Source organism: Staurois parvus, unplaced genomic scaffold (genome assembly GCF_062004578.1).
Source record: "Staurois parvus isolate SC_StPar_1 unplaced genomic scaffold, SC_StPar_1.0 ptg000145l, whole genome shotgun sequence".
Lineage (NCBI taxonomy): Eukaryota > Metazoa > Chordata > Amphibia > Anura > Ranidae > Staurois > Staurois parvus.
In genome coordinates, this window is record NW_028317941.1 from 20,847,020 (window position 1) to 20,868,892 (window position 21,873).

A 21,873-nucleotide genomic window follows, 5' to 3' on the forward strand; every position below is an offset into this window, starting at 1 on the left:
CAATCAAAGCCAGTGACGAGAGTAGGGGGCAGGGCCAGGTCTCACGGTCTGTCAATGGCCGCAGCAGTGAGGCTCGGGAGCGAGAACACAAGTGCCCCCATGGGGGCACTGGACAGAGAGGAGGGGCCAGGAGTGCCTGTGGGACCCGAGAAGAGGAGGTTTGCAGCCATCTGTGCAATTCAATTGCACAGAGCAGGTAAGCATAGACATGTTTGTTTGTTTTTTTCTTGTTTATTTTATCTTTACAATCACTTTAAGGCCCCATTTGTCTAATTGAAACTTCAGACCTTTCAAGACTGATGTCATTTGGGCAATTCTGCTGCCAGTGATAGATTGCCAGCAGCAGAATCATCCAGTAGAGGCTTCGGTTTACCTCTAAGGAATCTCTAACTCTTTGGTCCTGAACGCTGACGAATCTCCCTAGCAAGAAAGGGAGCTGAAAAGGAGTGACATCTCACTGCCTAGAGAAGATCTGACTCCATTTAGATAGGTACGTGACTTGTTAGCAATCTCTTCACTGGCAAGTTGTTGCAATTGATAAGAAGGCTTATGTGACATGGTCCTTAGGCTGACTGAACACCAGTGGAATTTTGTTTAGACAACTCATTTTGTTTAAAAGCCCTTAAAATTTCATCCATACCTGCTACTTGGGTGGAATCCCAAGCGTATTACATAGGGATGAGCTTGGGTTCGGTCAATGACACTGACTAAATATTGCCACAATGATGTCACAAGCATCCCCACACTTTAGGCTGATGGGCAAGGAATGCCACAGCCACAGCTGATTGGGCTGGCACTGACAGTTGCCTTCCAGGTTTGTCCAAACAAACTAGCTTACCTAACCTCATTCTTTGTATTACCCACTTGACCTCTGGAAGGTTTTACCCTCTTTATGACCAGAGCATTTTTTTGTTGTTCAGCACTGCGCTACTTTAACTGACAATTGCTCGGTCATTCAACACTGTACCCAAATTAAATTTTTATAATTTTTTTCAACACAAATAGAGCTTTCTTTAGGTGGTATTTGATTATCACTGCGTTTTTTTATTTTTTAATATATATAAATGAAAATAGACCAAACATTTTGGAAAAAACAATATTTTCTAATTTATGTTATAAAACATATCTAATAAAAAAATGTAATTGGTTTCTGCAAAAGTTAAAGCCTCTACAAGCTATGACATATATACTGGAATTTAGGCAGCCCTGATGGTATGCTGGTAATGGCGGTGATCAGCAACTTATAGTGGGACTGTGTGCACAATGGTAGTGTGGGCAATCTGGTGCTAGCTGACACTGGCTGGGAGGTACACTAACTGACTAACTGACACTGACATCAATAGTGACTCTAATACAGTGATCAGTGCTGATCCTGTACACCGTCACTGTACTAATCACATTGGCTGGGAAGGGGTTAACATCTTGGGGCAATCAAAGGGTTAATTGTGTATCTAACAATTTGTAATATGTGCTGCTTTTACTTTACTATCTGGATGTTTTTTCTCCCTGCTTTGCAGGGAGAAAAAAAACAGCCATATCGCTGTTACCTGTACACAGAGTTCTGTGTTTTGTAAACACAGAACTCTATGTGTGATGGACACAGCCAATCAGCTGACTTCAGCCAAAATCATTGGCTGAAATCAGCTGCCAAACTTGTGCTATATCCAATCACAGCACAGGTTGGCAGGGGACATGCCCCAAACCCGGAAAGAGGACAAATCACGTATATATTTATATGTGACTGTGGCCGCGCGTGCCACCACAGTAAATGTACTGCGGTGGGTTGACAAGTGGTTAAACAAGTTTATTTTATTCCTAAAACGTGCATTACAATGTATAATTATTTCTGCATAAAAATCAAATTCAGGCTGGGTTCACACATAAGCGATGCGGTATATCGCATGTGATTCGCACAGGATCCGCACCGCATTCCTGTGCAAATCACTTGCAAATTCTGTGCAGTGCCGTACAGTTTGTATGGCTCAAATCGCACCCCATCCGCACCGGACAGGTGCAGGACCCTTTTTTTGGTCCGCACTAGATCATATGGGTATTCACACCCATGCAATGCAATTCTGCACATCGCACCACGTTTTGCGGACCGATTTCAGGGTGTTGTTAACATACACACCAGCAGCGGTTCACATGAACGGAGTGTGATTGTGATGCGGTGCAGAATTCGCACAGAACACGCTGCACATTCCGCACCGCATCATTGTGAACGCAGGCTCACAATTAGAATTTTTTTTGTTCAAGAAAAGTTTTCCATCTTGCTCCTTTGAATTTTCTCATCACTATGGTTGAAACCGATCGTCAGTTTGCCCCCACTAACCTTTAGAAATCGGAATGTTTTGAGAAAAAAAAATTGGAAAAAAAATTGTACTAGTGTGTCGCCAGCTTAAAGCGGAAAAAGGCAGAAATACTCACCCATGATCCAACAGTCAAATGCCCATGAGTTCCCTCACCAGCACCTTCTCCCAGCTTCTTTTAGGTGCCGGTCTTCGGCTATATTGATTTGCTGGTGCGGGGTGACGTCACTCCCATGCATGTGCGGAAGTCATTCATCCCAGCACACTGGCGCTTTGCCAGAAATGTAAACTGCGCAGCTCCGTTACTTTTTGTGGAGGATTGCAAACAGCCAGGTAAGTTGATTTTATTGCAGAAGAGACACTGCAGGTGATATTTACTAAAACTTGTGCACACAGAATCTGGTGCAGCTGTGCTAACCAATCAGCTTCTAGGTTTTAGGGTCAATTCACACTATGTGCAGTGACAGGCCTTTTACCGCATTGGATGTTAGAAGCTGATTGGTTACTATGCCCAGCTGCACCAGATTCTGTGTGCACCAGTTTTAGTAAATCTCCCCCTGCATGTCTCTTCTGCAGTAAAGAGCCTGCCTGTTTGCAATTTTTTTTCGTATTCAATTCCACTTTAACCAGTTCCAAACTGCGCTATAAGGATGGCTACAGCATGGTTGTATGGTTCTGGGACGACATCCATGGCCACTTATCAGTGCCTCCTATCAGTGCCCATCAATGCTGCCTATCCGTGCCACTTCATCAGTGCCTATCAGTGCAGCCTCATCAATGCACATCCGTGAAAGAGAAAAATTACCTGTGTGCAAAATTTTATAATAAAAATTTAATAATATAAATTTTTTGCTTTTTTTGTTTATAGCGCAAAAAATAAAACACACTGTGGCGATTAAATACCACCAAAAGAAAGCTCTATATGTGTGTGAAAAAAATTATAAAAATTTAATATGGGTACAATGCTGCATGACTGCGCAATTGTCATTCAAAGTGCGACAGCACTGAAAGCTGAAAATTGGCCTGGGCTGGAAGGGGGTAGAAGTGCCCAGTAGACAAGTGGTTAAAGCAGAGTTCCACCCAAAATGGGACGTTCTGCTTTAAAGATTGGTCTTCTATTCCATGTTAAGGATTGGCACCCTTAGGGAGCAAGGGGGGGGGACAGGTACCCGAATTTGACAGGTACCCGCTCCCACTTCCGCTGCCATCGCCTAGGCGATCGGAAACGGAAGTTGTCCTCCTACCCTCCCTCCCTGGATGTTTTGTGGGACACGTGACAGGTCCCAGGAGACAATGGGGCCATTAAGGAAGCACAGCACTACTCGAGATACCGGCGCCTGGAATACAGGATGGTCGGTGAAACAGCTGCGGCGGGGGCAACGTGGGATCATGGGACATGGCTAATTTTTAAAAGTCAGCAGCTACAGTTTTTGTAGCTGCTGACTTTGATTTTTTTACAGAGTGAGTGGAACTCCGCTTTAAGCACCCTTTCACACTGATCCGCTGTGGTTTCCCGCAGCATGGGTGCAGCACAGTGTACTTGCATTTTTTTCAGTGTTATCCACAGTTTGCCGTAGACTTTCATTACATTGCATGCAGGATTTTTGGAGAGCTTTCAGAAAATGCACCAAAATCTGCCGATCTAATGGGAGTCTATAGCAAAGTGTCTATAACCCTCACAAAAAATGCAAGTACACTGCGCTGTACCTGTGCTGTGGATCTGTGTGAAAGAGGCCTAAGGCTCCTGGAAGAATCACAGCGTAGATCAAATGCTTATATTTCTGCCAAGAAATGTTGGTGGAAACAGGCACAAAGGGTGTCTCTAGATGCAAGCCTCCTCTTTGCCCTTCTGCTGCAGATAAACAGGCCTAAAGCATATGTGACAGTCCCTGTACAGAGCTGTCACTCAAGGCACATTGGGGGTTAATGCAAGCGTGCACTTCAGCAGCTGCAAAACGCAGAGGAATAAATTTCCCTGCTCGATGATGTCTATGTCTGCGTTAACCCTTGAGGGGTTGGATTGTCAGCTATAGGAGACTGTCACATCTGCTTCAAAGATCTTCAGTAAAAGGGCAGAGCAGTGACCTGCTTCTACAGCCTGTGAATGGGCCCCAAAGAGCAGCTGGCTTGAATGTGTTCCATCTGGAATTCTGAGCGAGCAATTTAGGCCAACATTGTAGGTGTATGAGCCCCAAATGCTTTTCCTTCTGTAGACTCGTTAATCAGTTCAGTGAATGCAACTGGTAGATTTGTGGGGAAAAATCTGACACTGGTGACGTTTAGTCCACTTTAAGAATGTTTTTTTCTTGGGAGGTATCAACAAAGATGGAACCAATCTGACACGCACCTAAGTTTCCTCAATAATGTTTTTATGGCTTTGGGAAGGAGTGCTGAACAGGCTACAATGTGGTAAACAGGAGGTGGGGGAGGGGTTGTTAGGGGAGCACAATGCAATGTCAAGTGGAAGTGCAGGAATGTGTTGTTTAGTTACTTCATTCACCAGCTTTGGCTTCCTTTAATCTTTTACAAGGGCTCCACCAGGCCTGTTGAAAACAGATTATACATTATTGTCTGTGGACACCTGCAATGAACTTTGTCCTGGCCTCCTCATACATAGGCAGATTTTACTTCAGCCCAAATTATCTCTTACAATCAAGGGAAAGAAATTGTTCAGTATTCAGAAGATTTTTGGAGCCCCATAAATAAAGTAGTAATATTGTAAAGATCCACCATCATGTGTTTATATTATGAATAATATAGTCAATAAAATAAAAACATATTTTGCCATTTAAAAAATAAAATGTCAAGTTCAATCCATTCTATTCAAGGCACCAAATGGGGATGGCAGTGCACCAACTCCATTTTGGAGTGAAAGGGTTATCCAGTGCTGACAGCTGTCATCCTTCGGCAATACCCTTGAGAGCGCTAGAAATTACAGGTTACTTCCGCAACCTGTTATTTCAAGCGTTAAAGAGTTAGAGTTAAAAAAAAACACTGCTTACTTAAAATCACACTGACTGCAGAATTGAACAGTTATGGTAGAAGCAGTTAAGGAGTCTGGAGGTACTGACCCACCCTCCCTACAGGCATGCATGATGGTAATAATGTACTAACACAAGGGGGATTAATAAAGTCTCATACTGCATGCCTCAAAGCTTTTCAGTGTCAGGTTTAGGACGAGTTCACAGCACACTGTGCTGTAGTGCACGTATTGTTGCGCATGGCCGCATGTTGTAGAGTGCTCCACTAAACAGCCATTTAAGGCCCCATGTACAGGGGACACTTCTGAACGATGGAAACTGACTGCTGGAAAACGTAGGTTAAAAACCGTCTGTTTAGCCATGTTTGTATACCGCGTTTCTGCGCATTTATGAGCGTTTGCGTTTAGAAGATAACCTCAGGAGACCTTCCAAAATGCCCAGAATGCACTGAAAAACAGTAAAAAATTAACTATTTTAGACATTTTGGGAGAAACAGAGAGAGAGAGCAGAAGCATAGAGAGCAGTATTTGTTGAGATTAGCTGTCTTATTTTTTTTTTGTGGTGTTTGGATGTGTTTCAGCTCATTTCTGTGCAGAAATTATTGCAGCAGTGTCTAAAATATTTTTTTTCATGCAAAACCTCAAAGTATGGTGTGCTAGGTCCATTTGAGTACTGGGAAAACGCTTTGCATGCATTTTTCATGATAAAAAAGGCTCTGGACAGCATCTGGAAATGGAGGAGTTAAAAAAAACATTTCAAACACAAACGCTTATAAACGTGGTTAGCCGCGTTTACACGCATTTTACGTTTGAAATGCTGATAAAATCTACTGCTGAACGCAAGTTTTCTGCGTTCAAAAAACGACTGTAAACTCAACTGCCTGTAAACGACTGTAAACTCAACTGCCTGTAAACAACTGTAAACGATGATGTGTACATGGACACATAGGAAAACATTAGGGAGAGTTCAAGGGCTGCTGAAAAAAACACAGAAAAGCCCTAAAAATAAATGGATCAGGCTGTATTTTTCCGTATTGTAACATGCATGGTTGTTCTGCTCTGTAATGCATTGCAGTACAAGTACATTTTAAAGGTGCATTCACAACAAATGGCACTTAGTCTGGGTTCACATTAATGCATTGCTGTATATCGCATGTGATTCGCACAGGAACTACACTGCAATCCTGTGCAAATCACATGCGATTTGTGTGCGGTGCGATTGGAGCCATACATTTTGTATGGTTCTATTCGCACCGTACCTGCACCAAAAACGTGCAGGACCCTTTTTTTTGGTCCACACTAGAATCGGATCGCATGGGTATTCACACCTAAGCGATCCGATTCTGCCCAACGCACCGCGTTTTGTGGACCGCTTTCGGGGTGTTGTTAACTTACACACCCGCAGCGGTTCACATGAACGAGGTGCGATTCTGATTCGAATTCTGCACTGCATCAGTGTGAACCAGGGCTAAAGCTCACTTATGCACATAATTCAATTACAGCATATGGTGTACTGTTAATGGGCCCCTTTCACATGGGGCAAAATCTGATTTGCTGAGCAGGGGATCTGTCTGCTGATGGGCAACCAGGTGTAAACTAACCAGATGTCTGTTAATACCTAGCCGCCTTCCGATGCATCTAGCTGGAGAGGTCCTTTTACAACCCCCCCCCACCCCGGTCCACAGGGATATATAGGCCATCCGATCAAGTCCTCCTGAAAAACTGACAGGTGGACCTGATCGGATCCCGTGTGAAAGGGGCCTTCGGTGTGTGCCCAAATAGGGAAATTATGTTACAACCCAATCACATCAGGTGCGACATGGCATGCGATTTGCAAACCATATGCCAAGTTGCACCCTATTGTCTGCAATTACAGCGGTGATATCGGTGCGGTTCCAACTTGGTCGAAGCCACACCGATTTCTAAAGTAGTACATGTACTACTTTTGGTGCGATTTGCATAGACATTTGTGTCAGATGTCTTGCAAATCGCACCTGAAATCGGCATCTCACCCGACTTTGAAATCGTGCGACTTCGCTGTAAGTCGCATGATTTCAAAGTCGGGCTTGATGTGACCCGGGGGTAAGGGTATTATGCCTGATCAACTGACTGAGACAGGTTGCTTCATTGGCTGAAACGTTCTAGCCAACTAGAGCAGCACTGCATATACCAGTGGTTCTCAACCTTTCTAACGCCGCGACCCCTTAATACAGTTCCTCATGTTGTGGTGACCCCCAACCATAAAATTATTTTCGTTGCTACTTCAGAACTGTAATTTTGCAGTGGGAGGAATAGTGTCCCATCATTGGTATCAGTGGGAGGACTAGCGCCCCATCATTGGAGTCAGTGGGAGGAATAGTGTCCCATCGTTGGTATCAGTGGGAGGAATAGTGTCCCGCCATTGGTGTCAGTGGGAGGAATAGTGCCCCATCATTGGTGTCAGTGGGGGGAATAGTGCCCCATCATTGGTATCAGTGGGAGGACTAGCGCCCCATCATTGGTATCAGTGGGAGGAATAGTGCCCCATCATTGGTATCAGTGGGAGGACTAGCGCCCCATCATTGGTATCAGTGGGAGGAATAGTGTCCCATCATTGGTATCAGTGGGAGGAATAGCGCCCCATCATTGGAGTCAGTGGGAGGAATAGTGTCCCATCGTTGGTATCAGTGGGAGGAATAGTGTCCCGCCATTGGTGTCAGTGGGAGGAATAGTGCCCCATCATTGGTATCAGTGGGAGGAATAGTGCCCCATCATTGGTATCAGTGGGAGGAATAGCGCCCCATCACTGATGTCAGTGGGAGGAATAGTGTCCCATCGTTGGTATCAGTGGGAGGAATAGTGTCCTATCATTGGTGTCAGTGGGAGGAATAGTGCCCCATCGTTGGTGTCAGTGGGAGGAATAGTGCCCCATCATTGGTGTCAGTGGGAGGAATAGTGCCCCATCGTTGGTGTCAGTGGGAGGAATAGTGCCCCATCATTGGTATCAGTGGGAGGAATAGTGCCCCATCATTGGTGTCAGTGGGAGGAATAGTGCCCCATCATTGGTGTCAGTGGGGGGAATAGTGCTCCATCATTGGTGTCAGTGGGAGGAATAGTGCCCCATCATTGGTGTCAGTGGGAGGAATAGTGCCCCATCATTGGTATCAGTGGGAGGAATAGTGTCCCATCATTGGTGTCAGTGGGAGGAATAGTGTCCCATCATTGGTGTCAGTGGGAGGAATAGTGCCCCATCATTGGTGTCAGTGGGAGGAATAGTGCCCCATCATTGGTGTCAGTGGGAGGAATAGTGCCCCATCATTGGTGTCAGTGGGAGGAATAGTGCCCCATCATTGGTATCAGTGGGAGGAATAGTGCCCCATCATTGGTGTCAGTGGGAGGAATAGTGCCCCATCATTGGTATCAGTGGGAGGAATAGTGCCTCATCATTGGTATCAGTGGGAGGAATAGTGCCCCATCATTGGTGTCAGTGGGAGGAATAGTGCCTATCATTGGTGTCAGTGGGGGGAGGAATAGTGCCCCATCGTTGGTGTCAGTGGGGGGAGGAATAGTGCCTATCATTGGTGTCAGTGGGGGGAGGAATAGTGCCCCATCGTTGGTGTCAGTGGGGGGAGGAATAGTGCCCCATCGTTGGTGTCAGTGGGGGGAGGAATAGTGCCCCATCGTTGGTGTCAGTGGGGGGAGGAATAGTGCCCCATCGTTGGTGTCAGTGGGGGGAGGAATAGTGCCCCATCGTTGGTGTCAGTGGGGGGAGGAATAGTGCCTATCATTGGTGCCAGTGGGAGGAATAGTGCCCCATCGTTGGTGTCAGTGGGAGGAATAGTGCCTATCATTGGTGTCAGTGGGGGGAGGAATAGTGCCCCATCGTTGGTGTCAGTGGGGGGAGGAATAGTGCCCCATCGTTGGTGTCAGTGGGGGGAGGAATAGTGCCCCATCGTTGGTGTCAGTGGGGGGAGGAATAGTGCCCCATCGTTGGTGTCAGTGGGGGGAGGAATAGTGCCCCATCGTTGGTGTCAGTGGGAGGAATAGTGCCCCATCGTTGGTGTCAGTGGGAGGAATAGTGCCCCATCGTTGGTGTCAGTGGGGGGAGGAATAGTGCCTATCGTTGGTGTCAGTGGGGGGAGGAATAGTGCCTATCGTTGGTGTCAGTGGGGGGAGGAATAGTGCCCCATCGTTGGTATTAGTGACACAAATGATGGGGCACTATCCTCCCACTGACACCAATGATACTTACCTTGCTGACCCCTGCTCCAGCCTGGGCTCGCTCTCTCCCTCTCCCATCTACAGCCTGCAGAAGCAAAATTTGCACTTACCTGTCAGCTGTCTTCCTTCTCTGGCCTCTCTCCTCTTCACTCGGTCCTGCAGCTCCCTCGTTCTTCTTCGATCTGCGCGCTCTGCCGCTCGGCTCCTCCTCTCCAAGCTCCACCTCCTCGCCGGTGATTGGCCGCCTGTGTGCCTCTCCTGAGCTACAGTTCTGGTGGCCAATCAGCGGCGAGGAGGCGGAGCTTTTGAGTGATCCCGGAGGTGTGGCCAGGTTACAGGGGCAGCATATCATCCCGCCCACAGATCGCGAGACAGAGCAGCGGTGTCTCGGTTCCTAAGACCATTGGAAATATGTTTTCCGATGGTCTTAGGCGACCCCTGGGAAATGGTCGTTCGACCCCCAAAGGGGTCGCGACCCCCAGGTTGAGAACCGCTGGCATATACAGTTGTGTTCAAAATAATAGCAGTCAGACATCACTAACCTGATCAATCACTGTTTTTGGTAGAAATGATATTTCTACATGGCAAATAATTTACTAGCAGGTGTAGTAGAGTAATAGAAATCCAACAGACCCAACAGTCATGACATGCATGCTGCTGATTCTGTGTAATTGAATCACTAATTGAAAGGGGCATGTTCAAAATAATAGCAGTGTGGAGTTCTATTAGTGAGGTCCTTCATTCTTTGAAAAACAGGTGGCAATTATTGCCCTTATTTAAGGAAGGAAGGCAGCAAATGTTGTACATGCCGTTTACAGTGCATTTCTCTCTGAAATTCTGAGGAAAATGGGTCGTTCCAGACATTGTTCAGAACAGCGTAGCTTGATTAAAAAGTTGATTGGAGAGGGGAAAACATATAAAGAAGTGCAGAAGTGCTGCTCAGCTAAAATGATTGCAAATGCTTTAAAATGGCAACCAAAACCTGAAAGACGTGGAAGAAAGCTAAAAACTGCCATTCAAATGGATAGAAGAATAGCCAAAATGGCAAGGACTCAGCCAACAATCAGCTCCAGGAAGATCAAAGAAGGTCTAAAGTTACCTGTGAGTACTGTTACAATTAGAAGACGCCTATGTGAAGCCAAGCTATCTGCAAGAAGCCCCCACAAAGTCCCACTGTTGAAAAAAAGACGTGCTGAAGAGGTTACAATTTGCCAAAGAGCACATTGACTGGCCTAAAGAGAAATGGCGCAACATTTTGTGGACTGATGAAAGTAAGATTGTTCTTTTTGGGTCTAGTGGCCGGAGACAGTTTGTCAGACGACCCCCAAACACTGAATTCAAGCCACAGTACACTGTGAAGACAGTGAAGCATGGTTGCGCAAGCATCATGATATGGGGATGTTTCTCATACTACGGTGTTGGGCCTATTTATCGCATATCAGGGATCATGGATCAGTTTGAATACATCAGAATACTTGAAGAGGTCATGCTGCCTTATGCTGAAGAGGAAATGCCCTTGAAATGGGTGTTCCAACAAGACAAAGACCCCAAACACACCAGTAAACGTGCAACATCTTGGTTCCAGACCAAAAAGATTGACGTTATGGAGTGGCCAGCCCAATCCCCGGATCTTAATCCAATAGAAAACTTGTGGGGTGACATAAAAAATGCAGTTTCTGAGGCAAAACCAAGAAATAGAGAACTGTGGAATGTAGTCCAATCATCCTGGGCTGGAATACCTGTTCACAGGTGCCAGAAGTTGGTTGACTCCATGCAACACAGATGTACAGCAGTTCTCAGAAACAGTGCTTATACAACTAAATATTAATTAAGTGATTCAAAGGAAAGCAAAATCTTCAAACTTTTTTTAGTTTATATAGTGAATGTTTGAGTTTATAAAGAAGAATACAAACATTGCTATTTTTTGAACAGTCTAATATTCACTTTTCTTCAATTTTTTTTAGAGGAAAAACACAAATTTGATATATTTTTCTTCATGTTTTGATTTGGAATAGAATGTGTAGTGTTCCCAATGCATTTGTGTGTATGGAAATAAAAGCTATTAGAAGGATTTTGAGCTTTATTCACTTTTTTCAACACACTGCTATTATTTTGAACACAACTGTAGTTAATATAAAGATCTGTCCTCAAGGGCTCAGTGATCATCAGAAGATTCAATTTTGTTTTTACTGAATTTTTGTTGGACTTTCAGTCCCCTTTTCACACTACTGTGGTGTGATGCCAGGCATCAGACATATGTGTTTTGTGTGTTGTCATTCATTTCAATGTGCTGCCCTACATGTGACAAAAACAGCAAATAAGCTCAAGTATCGTTTTGAGCTTCGCATGTTTTTTATCAGCACATTTTTTTGCACTTGACCAACTGTGCTTGGCACATTTTGGGTGCCATTAATGATGAATTTGTTTTTGCTGTGTTTCATGCAATTTTGCACATGTTCATGTGCAGTTAACCAACTAGTTGTGTACCTTATTAACTCCCATCTGCAACTGGAAGGATGACTGGGCATATTTTTAACCCTCTTTGCCTGCAGGACCTGCAGTACCTGCAGCCTTTAACGTATTCTAAATATACTGATTCTAAATATACTTTTTTCCTGTTACTAACGATAAGCTGACATTCAGGTTTCTGTACACACTGCTATCTCCCCCAACCCCAGAAGAAGTAGCATGTCACAAAATTGCAAAACAAAAAAAAAAAAAATATATAGTCAGCCTGTCAAAGTCTATAGCAGACTGTAGCTTGATGGGGCTGGTTGCTGTATCAGGTGGTACCAGCATTTAGAACCCTGTGAATTCAGGGACAAAGGTGTGGAAAGCAGAAGACCTGCATTCTGGACCTTCATTCCTGAATGCCCAGGGCCCTAAAAACCTGTCCCTCTTGGTCATACTAAAACACTGGGAATGACACAATACGGCTAGATGGCCCCATGTGCAAGAGGCAAAACTTGCATGAAAACACAATTATTTTTCATGTATTGAGAAAACCCCTTTCAATGGATTCATGTATTAGGCCACGTTTATAGCAAAGGATGATTCCTCTGGATGAAGTTTGTGATGCATATAAAAAATGCCGTAAGCCACATTCTATGCAATGGGAACTACTATTTGTATTGATAAACAATATGCTAAAGGGAGAATATAGTGTACAGTATATGGCCAAAACGTTATGAAGACTAAACATTGAATCTGTATGAGCTTATTGGACATCCCATTCCAAAACCATGGGCATTAATATGGAGTTGGCACCCCCCCTGTGTTTATAACAGCCGCCACTTTTCTGAGAAAGCTTTCCACAAGTTTTTTTAAATGTTTGTGGGAATTGTGGCCAATTTAGAAATTTATAATTATGAGGTCCAGTACTGTTCTTGGGTGAGAAGACCTGTCTTGCAATCAAATTTCCAATTCATCCCAAATGTTTGGTAGGATTGAGGTCAGTGCTTTGTGCAGGCCATTCAAAGTTCTTCACAAAAAACATGACACGCCATGAATTTACGGATTTATGGACAGTTATACTAGAACAGAAAAGGACCTTCTCCAAACTGCTGTCACAAAGTTAGAAGTCCAAAATTGTCGAAAATGCCATTGTAGGCAGTAGCATTCAAGCTGAATTACAGGCAAGCAGCTAATACACAGATGATATACCTGATACCTGTTCTACCTGCCAAAGGATTTGCATTTTTGTCTATCCAGTCCTGAGATTTACACAGCTGTACCACACAGCACAGTCCTGCCTGGCGGTTGAGGGGACTGGACTTTTCTTTGCTATGGTTTCCTTATTACTTATAAATCTCTTCCCAACCCCCACCCTGAGACTAGACAGTGAAATGGTAGCAGCACACCGATAATCTCATCTCTCTGTCATGCTGTCTACTCCTATCTGCATCCTCCTCTGGGGCGTATTTATCACAAGGAAATCAAGGCATTTGCCTAGGGCGGCATATTTCAGGGGGGCAGCAGCTCCCCCTTGAAGAAGGGACATGCGCGCCATGGGAACCAGGTGGGATCTGAGAGAGGCTGCGGGCTGCTTGATGGTGTATGCAGAACCTGACTCTCATTCCCGGCGATGTCTGGGGGTGTGAAGATGAGTGTCTTTCTCCCTATCACTGGGGAGGGGGGGGTAGTGGAAGGCTTTCCCGTGTGGGGGGCAGGGGTGCTGTAGGTCAATGTCAGGCTCTCTCCACGGGAGGGGGAAGGGGGGGAGTGTTGGCCCATGTCTGTGGGGGCAGATGATTTTTGTGTTGCCTAGGGCAGCACAAAACCTAAATACACCACTGATCCTCCTTTCACTACAACAGCTTGGTGGCTCTTTGTGCTGATTCTCTTTCCCTCAGTCTGAGCTCTGCATGGATTGCAAGAGGCGTCAGTGCAAATATTAATATTTAAGCTACAAACATGTCGTTAGTGCTATTAGCAATTTGTTTAAGGCATAACAAAAGCCAAAAATGTATTTCTCCATTTACATGAAATTCAGGTTAATATAACCCAGTACAGAGTTCACCTTTACATCAGATTTTGCAGGGTTCCTTTTTACGGTGCAAGGGAGAATTTTACGGACCCTGCTGTAAAAGGAAACTATGCGGGGCCTGATGTAAAGGAGAACTCTGAGGACTCTGATGTAAGGGGGAATGCTGCAGACTCTGGTCACCAGAGCCCCCCCTTACATAAGGGTTCACAGAGCTCCCCTAAATATCAGACTCCACAGAGTTCTCTTTTACATCACAGTCCACAAAGTTCTCTCTTACATGAGTCCACAGAGGTCCCCTTTACATCAGGGTCTGCAGAGTTCCCCTGTGCACTGTAAGGGGAAATCCTACAAACTGATGTAAGCAGGAATTCCGGAAACAGACAACCTTCCGCAGAGTTAATACACTAAAGTAAGAGAGCGTTACTGATATAAGGAGAAACTGCTGTCACTGAGGGGAGCTGCCTGTCACTGACCTCCTCCATTGCTGGCTCGAAGAAGGGCAGTCAGGCACAGTCCTCTCATTACCACTTCTGTCATCTTCACCAGGTTCTCCTCCAAAGTCCATGTCCAGATCTCCAGTCAGTGACATAGTCCCGACTGAGGAAGGCGGCGGGCCATCACTCACCTTTGTACCACCCATTCCATTACTCATCTCTGCACCCCTCCCCTTTCCACCACTCATCTCTGTACATCACTCACCTCTGTACCCCCCATTCCATTACTCATCTCTGCACCCCCCCTTTCCACCACTCATCTCTGTACTTCCCATTCTGCCACTCACCTCTGCACCCCCCCTCCCCATTCCACCACTCATCTCTGTACTCCCTATTCCAACACTCACCTCTGGAGGCATCTTCCCGTCATTGTGTGTGTGTGTGTGGGGGGGGTCTCTTTCCCCCTCCCCCTTTATGGACTTTCACTGCTCTCCCTTCTCTTTGTCTGCCCCCTCATCTCACCCCAATAAAGAGTGCAGAAGGAGATGAAATTATTAAAATACCCCAAAATACCTCCAACACCCAACCCATCCTCATACAGTACAGCAGATATATTCCATCATCTCCATCCTCTGTATTCTACAATCATATCCATCCTCTGAGCCACCATGTACAAATACAATTACAAATTATACACTGTAAAATATTAATACACATTGATAAGAAAATTGCCATTAAGCAGATCCAATTTACATGTATACCTAAAAATAGTTATTTTTCCTTAAAAAAATCTAGCATTCTGCAATTCTGACACATTTAATGCTGAGTACAGGGAAAGTCTTCTGAAAACGAATGCCTTTCACAGCTCTGAAATGGCTGTGAAAATGCAGGTTTGAAAGCATTAAGGTGTGTATCAAGTCTTAGCAGAGCCAAACCAGACCTTTGAGCCTTGGAAAAAGTTCAACAACAACTATTACCCTGTCATCCCGAAACAATGAACTGCACTACAGAAATCAGTAGGAGTCATCTAGGAAGGATATATAAATACCTCGCCTCATAAAGCAAGATCCTAATTTGAATGCATAAAGCAACTTATCATAATCAACACCCCATGCTTACTGTCCAATCAAGCCTAAATGCCATTGTACAAATGGGGCTCCATTCAAAAGACACTACAAAACTCTGTATCCACTAATGGAGAAATATATTTACTTTCCACAAACAGTTCTTATGCATGTATCTTATTTAGTGCTTCCTTTCATAAATGTACCAGGAAACATAAAGGAGAAGTGGAGCCAAAGCTTGTTCTGCACGCTGATGACTCGTTTTTAGCCGAGGGCTAAAGTCCACTGTCTGCTGATGCCATTCAACCGGTCCAGGCTGGGGAAAGTTCCTGACTTTAAAGTCGGGATCCACCCAGATGTCTGGAATGGCAGCTGGCTTAGCCGCTCCTGCTCTTGCCCCCTCTACAGCCCAGGGCTCCAATGAGCTTGGGAAGGTGGGGGTGAAAACCAGTCACCAGCTCTATGCTCACAGAGCACTCGGTCCTAGAGCCAGTGGGGGACAGATGCAGCATCGGACTGATGCTGAATCCACCTAGGTATTATTTCTAAAAAAAAAAAAAAAAAAAACTAAGTACATTTCTCTTTTAACCACTTACCCTCCTGAGGATTTACCACTGTAATGGAAGCATAGGCAGGACAGAGCACACGGAGAAGATGGGGAACACACAAAACTTTATTGAAGCAACAAAAGGACAGACACTCAATGGGGAAATGGCAGGGAGGGTGATGTGTGCGCAAACCAGGGACGATTCCAGGCATGGGGGGTCTTCAGCGACAGGCAGGCAGTCTCCCCCATAGGCTTGGGGCCTCAGCCGAGCTCCCTCCGTGACTGGACAGCGGATTGGAGACTCGGGCAACAGGCGGCAACCTACCACTGGGCAGGGGCCTCGGGCAACAGGCGGCAATCTACCACTGGGCAGGGGCCTCGGGCAAAAAGCGGCAACCTACCACTGGGCAGGGCCTCGGGCAACAGGCGGCAACCTACCACTGGGCAGGGGCCTCGGGCAACAGGCAGCAACCTACCACTGGGCAGGGGCCTCGGGCAACAGGTGGCAATCTACCCCTGGGCAGGGGCTTGGGCAACAGGCAGCAACCTACCACTGGGAAGGGGCCTTGGGCAACAGGCGGCAACCTACCACTGGGCAGGGGCCTCGGGCAACAGGTGGCAACCTACCACTGGGCAGGGGCCTCGGGCAACAGGCGGCAACCTACCACTGGGCAGGGGCCTCGGGCAACAGGCGGCAATCTACCCCTGGGCAGGGGTCTCGGGCAACAGGCGGCAATCTACCCCTGGGCAGGGGTCTTGGGCAACAGGCGGCAATCTACCACTGGGCAGGGTACTCAACGGGACTCTAGCTGTGGAGTCTGGCCTCAGCACAGCTCCCACCCAGCTTTCTAGGGTCATTGGGTTCACGGGGACTCAACGGGTAGCGATGGCTCAAGCACTCAGGGGCACCACAGGTAGCTATACTCCGGGCATGCCATCAGGACACGGGTGGTCAGTGCACACACAGCGGGGCAGTTCGGAACACGGGTGATCGGTGCACACAGCAGGGACAGTTCAGGACACAAGTGGTCGGTGCACACTCCGGGGACAGTTCAGGACACGGGTGGTCGGTGCACACAACAGGGACAGTTCAGGACACGGGTGGTCGGTGCACACAGCGGGGATAGTTCAGGACACGGGTGGTCGGTGCACACAGCGGGGACAGTTCAGGACACGGGTGGTCGGTGCACACAACAGGGACAGTTCAGGACACGGGTGGTCGGTGCACACAGCGGGGATAGTTCAGGACACGGGTGGTCGGTGCACACAGCGGGGACAGTTCAGGACACTCACGGTAAGCAGCTTGCAGACCCTCAGCGGCAGGCGGCTCCAGACAGGGACGACCAGCAGTAAGCGTTCCAGGGACAACCAGCGATCAGCAGACAGCAGCAGCTCCCAGGGCACTCAGCAGCGGACAGCTTCCAGGGACACACAGCCATGGACAGTGTGCAGGGTCCCTCAGCAACAGCTCCCAGGGCACTCAGCAGCAGACAGCCTCCAGGGACACGCAGCCACGGACAGTGTGCAGGGTCCCTCAGCAGCAGCTCCCAGGGCACTCAGCAGCAGACAGCCTCCAGGGACACGCAGCCACGGATAGTATGCAGGCTCCCTCAGCAGCAGCAAGGGTGCTCAGTAGACAGGCTTACAGACTTGCAGGGTCTCAGCTGTGGGGTCTGACCTTTGAGGGGAAGGCTCATGCAGAGCTGTGGAGACTCCCAACCCAGGGGTATTGCAGAGGGCTACAGTCCTGACCTTTTGGGGGTCTGCAGAGTGCGCAGGGGGGATGGCTGGGGAGGCTCGGTCCCCCTCACCCGAGCCTCCCAGCATCTTTCTGGGAGCAAGATGATTCCAGCAGCATGGACAGGAACAGAGAGAGAAGGGCTGCTTCCTGTGCGGGGCTTTTGAAGACCATGTGGGACGCGGCTAGGTTGCCTCGGCAACGGCCGGCCCAGCCCTGTCCATGGAAGCCCCACAGACCTCGGAATGTGCAAGGGGGAAGGGAGGGGTGGAGTGATATGGCGGGGGATGGGAGAGGCACTGGCAGTCCGTGACAACCCCCCTTCCTGACCAGGCCATTTTTTGTGTTATGGCGCTGCGTTACTTTAACTGACAATTGCACGGTCATGCAACAGTGCACCCAAATTACATTTAATTCCATTTTTTCCCTCAAATTGTGCTTTCTTTCGGTATTTGATCGACTGTGCGGTTTTTATTTTTTGCGCTATAAAAAAAAAGACTGACAATTTTGAGAAAAAAACAATATTTTTGACTTTTTGCTAAAATCCCAATACGTGTAAATTAATTGGTTTACGTGAAAGTCATAGCATTTACAAATGGCGGTATAGATACTGGAATTAGTTTTGTTTTTTTTCTATTTTTACTAATAATGGCGGCAATCAGCGACTTATAGCGGGACTGCGGTGGGCATTCTGACACTGGGGGAACTGACTTGATGTCACTGACATCCCCAGTGACACCAATACAGTGATCAGTGCTAAAAAAAAAGCACTGACACTGTACTAATGGCACTGGGCAGGAAGGGGTTAACATGAGGGGAGATCAAGGGGTTAACTGTGTGCTGTTTTACTAGGGTCTGTGTGTCTATGCTTCACTGTAACCACACTGTTTTGGATGGCTGTGCTTTGCAGCGTGCACAAGGTGACAGGGAGGAGAACTGTATTGTTTACATATAGTTCTCCTCCCCATCAGAGATGCTTGGCAATCACCAGGTGCTAGCAAGTAATCACCGGCCGGGACCCGGTGATTGACAGCCGCTGCCGCGAATGGCAGCGTGGGTAGGGGGCACCTACCCAGAAATGCAAAATCACGTATATATATATATATATATATATATATATATATATATATATATATATATATATATATCTGCTATAGGGCAGTCAGGAAGCGGTTAAAGCTGCTCATACCCAGTAAGTTTTTTTTCTTCATTCAGCCATTGGGCTAAACAAAAAAAGAAAAAACTAAAAATTTCCCCTTTGACGCAAATGAAGGAATCCCCCGCCAGGTCATTGTATTCTGTTCCCGCTACTGTCAGAACACTGATTGAGAAAAGTTTCCAATATGCTTCTTCAAAAGACTTCTGTCGAGTGGGGATGGCCGAAAACCAATTGAAATTTGGCCAGTCCCTGCTGAACTGGCTGAATTTTGATCAGTGTATGACCAGAATAATATCTGTTAACCTTCCAGAAATCCAGTGTGCTCCAAATTATTGTTGGGGCTGACTACAGGACTACAAGCACTGCTTTTGGTGCAGTCTGGTGCAATTTCAGCCCATTCAAATGCACCCGGATCACATGTGAATCACAGTGCGTTCCTGTACAGTTCATGGTGTGAATCGGCCTTCGTCCTGGAAAAAGGAGATCTAAAACATTTCTCAAATAATTTAGCTGCAAATTTATGTAAGGATTCTGAGGTGTAGCCTTTGTCATTTGGGAACGGCTGGGCCTTGGTCAGTTCAAGGTGTACCTCTACTTGACCACACAGGCAGTTATTTATATTGTGGCCCACATTGTCTCCATTTCATTCCTATCTTATCTTATCTGCCCCCATTTAGGATAAAAAGAAATGTGCTAGACCCTCAGTGCATGCAGGACTGAGCAGAGATCTCAGGGATCAGCTGTGATCAGTTGCTCACCACAAGTGAAGTCTCAATCCTAGAAGCTCAAGGAGGTATGGATATAATGTTATGAATTGCTTTTACAGAGCTGGGTTATCATTGACCCAGAAACAAAAGTGTTGCATGGGGCTCCCTGCTAGGGTCGCCACCTCATCCCTTTAAAAACCCAACACATATTAATTACACAGGTTCTGTGGCTGATTAAGGTGGTAATTAAACTCCCTTAGTGCCTTATCTGCGTTAAATTAGCCACAGAACATGTGTAATTAATACATGTTCAGTTTTAAAGGGACGAGGTGGCAACCCTACCCTCTGCCAGGGAAATGGTGAATTCATGAGGCCAAAGCCACAAGGCAATCTAGTTGGGAACCTAGGGCCTAATTGATGTCCAAAGGGTCCAACTATAACCTTCATGATACTGCAATCCACAAAACACAATTGGTGAAAGCTGTTCTGACTGCCTGTCACTTCAAAGAAGGAAAAGTTGATAAGAAACATCCTGTATATTTCGATGTTGCTATACTTCAGCAACCGACTGTTAAGTTGGCCATACACTGCAGGCAGAACGGAAAATTTCTCTTAGGGCTTGTTTAGACTCATGTTTCCTGCTGAAGAGTGATCTGTGGTTGATCTCTCTTCAATTGGTGTTTGACAAGTGGTAAGGAGGCATTATATCATCTCCTTACCACCTGTTATCACCCCTAAAAACCTGTACCACCACAATATTCGGTCACATGCTACATTCGGCAGGCAGTACTTCCCGCTGAGCATGATGGGGGGATTTTTTCTGAGCACATGTACATCCCCATTCACTGCCTTTGCAGCTTAAGGGGGAGCAATTTTGGCCAGGGGCAATTGGGCCAAAAAAAATGCGTGTGACTGTCTTTTTAACTACCCCAACGCATGTGTAAATGAGAGCTTCCTGTATGGCCAGGTGTCAGTAATACAGTTGTACATGTTTTCATTTAAAAATCATTAAATGTAGTTTTAAATGCAACAAGTCTTAATATCTGATTTTGACTTAGTATCATCCTCTTGTAATTCCCATTATAGCAGCACAAGAAGGGATGCTGACTCCTGAAACGCATATCCCAGGTGCTTCTGCGGGTGGTGGATCTCACAGCACTGTCATTGTACTGTTCCTGTGGTGCTCCTTGTGGTTCCGGCTTTGGCTAGAGTGGCTTAGGCAGCTCTCATTTTCGGCAGCTGCACTAGCTCCTACAGTGGTGGGTCTCCTTTCCGGATCCAACGGTTTGCCCGACCCAGTATTTATTAATCCAGGGTCCAGAACTTTTACTGCCAGACATGCCTTAATCCGTCCATACTTGTGAGTGCATTACTATTGTTTTTATTGCCTACTTAATAAAACTAGTTTTTTTTAATAAAACTATTTTTGCTAAAATTTATAGCGGTTTGGCGCCCCTCTCTTCTTCCTTTATGTCTTTCCAGGCAACTGAAAGTAATGTCACATGGAGGCAATCATATTTGAAATAATCACAGATTCACAGGACACTTAACACTGAGGTAATAGCCATTATGTTTCAAAATAGTCATGACTCGGACATATTCCTGTCCTGATAAACGTTAGTAAAATCAGTGGAATAGCTATTTACCTATTCAGTGATATCAAAGAACAACCTACTGTATCTCACAGAAGTGAGTACACCCCTCACATTTTTGTAAATATTTTATATCTTTTCATGTGACAACCCTGAAGAAATGACACTTTGCTACAATGTAAAGTAGTGAGTGTACAGCTTGTATAACAGTGTAAATTTGCTGTCCACTCAAAATAACTCAACACACAGCCATTAATGTCTAAACCGCTGAAAACAAAAGTGAGTACACCCCTAAGTGAAAATGTCCAATTTGGGCCCAATGTGTCAATATTTTGTGTGGCCACCATTATTTTCCAGCACTGCCTTAACCCTCTTGGGCATGTAGTTCACCAGAGCTTCACAGGTTGCCACTGGAGTCCTCTTCCACTCCTACATGACGACATCACGGAGCTGGTGGATGTTAGAGACCTTGTGCTCCTCCACCTTCTGTTTGAAGATGCCCCACAGATGCTAAATAGGGTTTAGGTCTGGAGACCAGTCCATCACCTTTACCCTCAGCTTCTTTAGCAAGGCAGTGGTCGTCTTGGAGGTGTGTTTGGGGTCGTTATCATGTTGGAATACTGCCCTGTGGCCCAGTCTCCGAAGGGAGAGGATCAT

The 21,873-nt window shown here is 46.2% G+C and overlaps 1 long non-coding RNA gene across 1 annotated transcript; it reads left to right on the plus strand.

Annotated features, from left to right (window-relative positions):
- Positions 1-38: 38 nt before the first annotated feature.
- On the plus strand, positions 39-21,060 carry LOC149464962 (uncharacterized). The gene is made up of 3 exons (XR_016312283.1): positions 39-196; positions 19,595-19,710; positions 20,711-21,060. It is a non-coding gene; the product is annotated as an uncharacterized LOC149464962 (long non-coding RNA).
- Positions 21,061-21,873: the final 813 nt, after the last annotated feature.